Genomic DNA, 2,429 nt, shown 5'->3' with positions numbered 1-2,429 from the left:
TGGGACATATGTTGAGAAACTTAATTGTGTTTTTTTTGGAAATTTTCAGCGTTTATGTGGGTTTTTAATGCTTAAATGGATGTATGTTGCTTTGTTATTAAGCTTACTGAGCATCTCATGGTGGATATTATCTGGAAATAGACTTCCCTTTTCACATGTAATGTTTATTAGTTGGTATTGGCTCTGTCCGGATGGTGGGGTATTACAGGATATATTTGTAGCTTGGCTATATGAGCACAGTTGATATCTCTTCTTAGTAAGGTAGGGGGAGAAATCTCCAACCCCTGGGAAAAGAATGAGGCCAAAACACCAAAGACAAAACAATATAAAAGCAGAGACAGAAACCGCCAATCAAAATCAAAATTAAAATTGTGATTGACTGTCCAGTCACCTTTGCTGAACAGTAAAGGATAAAGGGTTCCACCCAGGTCAACTTTGGGGCTGGATCCCAGAGTCAGAGGTCATAAGAAGCAGCCTGCGTGTTTCCTCTCTTTGCCATGGGAAAACTGTGGGGGCCATGCTGGACCCTTTTGGGTGTGTGCACTGCCCACCTGAAGATGTCTGGGCTGTTCAGTGAGGGTGCAATTGGAGTGAAGAGGAAAGATATATGAAAAATGAAAAGTGAGTGATGAAAAATCAGTCACACCTCTCCCTCAAGACATGCAGCTCCATGGCTTCTAGCACTGGCTCACTGCCTCCCCTATTTCAATGTTTTATAATTTGATGAGGAATGTTTTATCACTTAACATGTTTTCTATTTGGATGAAAGATCCTTCTGCAAAGGACAAAAAAAAATGTATATTGTGCATTTGTTAGATGGAGTGCTCTGTATATGTCTATAAGATCAAGTTGATAGCTTGTGTTTAGTTCTATCTCTTTGTTGAATTTCTTTCTAGGTGTTTTGTCCTTCATTAAAAGTTATATGTTTGGTCAGAAGACGATGCATGGAGGGGATTGGAACCATGGCAATGTAATGATATGATGTAATGAATATGGAACTGAGGTTCTCTCATGTAAACTATCATATAACTCACAATAAAACATAAAAAACAAAGTTGTATGTTAAGGTTTTCTTCCATTATTGTGGAGTTGTGTATTTCTTTTCTTTTTTTCTTTTTTTTTTTTTTTTGATTCTGGTAAAGTTTAATTTATGTATTTTAGAGATCTTTCACTGGGTGTGTATATGATTATCATGGGTATTTCCTCTTGTTGGAATGACTTTTAATTGTTGTATTATCACCATTCATTCTCTTATGCTGGTTTTTGCCTGAAAGAAATGATTGATTGCCACTCCTGGACTTTTTTTTGTCATTTACTTGATATATTTTTCTACACTTTTGTTTTAGCTTATTTTTATATTTGTGACTTTTAGGCGGCATAATCACAGGTGATGTGTCCTTATTCATTGTGCTATTCTCTATATATTGACTGATGCATTTAATACATTTCCAGTCCATATAACTATGAATGCATATGTATTTTCTCTTGCTATTTTATTGTGGGTTGTGTGGTGTTGATGATTTCTTTGTTTTGTATGTTTCTTTAATGTTGTTAATTTCATTTTGTTTACCCAGTTTCCTTTAATTTCTTGCTACTCTTGGTTTTTTTTTTTAATATTTTATTGTGAATTATATGATAGTTTACATGGGGGAACTTCAGTTTTACATTTATTCCATCATATATAATCTCATTGCCATGGTTCCAATCCCCTCCATGCATCATCAAACACCCAAAGGGTATATCCGAGAAACCCACCCCCTACACTTCCCCATCCTCCCCCCAGTTTTCGGCCCACAGTCCCTTTTCCTCTCTGGGTCCAAAGTCCCCAGTCGCTTCACCACTCCATGTCATCATCACTATCTCTATCTCAGGCATCTCTGTTTCTCTGGGCAGGGTCCCACCCTCAGCTTTTCTCCATTGATGGTCCCAGAGGCCTCTGCTCCTATCCTGGAGAATTAATCACTCCCTTCCTTGTTACAAAATTCTACCTTTGTATTTCCAACCCTCATAATCCGTCCTGATAAGATTAACCACTACAGTATCACGAGTTACCCATCTGTATCTCCTTTCACCAGCTCAGCCCAGACAGATTGAATAGTACCTACTGGAGCTTCTGCCTTCTGCCATGCTCCCTAGCACCAGGTTCCCCCTTGAAAGCTTGTAAGCTAGTCACTTCTTGCCTTTGTAGTCTCCCCTACCCCATTTGAGTATTCAATGTCCAAGCTGCCCTTCTCCATCAACTCTGTGTGTGTGAGTGTTTGTGAAAGATTCTTGCTGTGAGGATTTGTTCCCTCTTTTGAGTCGCTACTCCATAGGTATAGGTCAAGTTCATCAGACTGTATCAGCTCACTCTTTTTTTTTTTTTCTTTCTTTCTTCTTTTTTCCCCTCTTCTTTCCTCTCCTGGTTGAGCTCCAATCATCCTGTCATC

This window comes from Chrysochloris asiatica, unplaced genomic scaffold (genome assembly GCF_000296735.1).
Source record: "Chrysochloris asiatica unplaced genomic scaffold, ChrAsi1.0 scaffold00239, whole genome shotgun sequence".
NCBI classification, from domain to species: domain Eukaryota; kingdom Metazoa; phylum Chordata; class Mammalia; order Afrosoricida; family Chrysochloridae; genus Chrysochloris; species Chrysochloris asiatica.
This window is presented reverse-complemented; position numbering follows the sequence as displayed.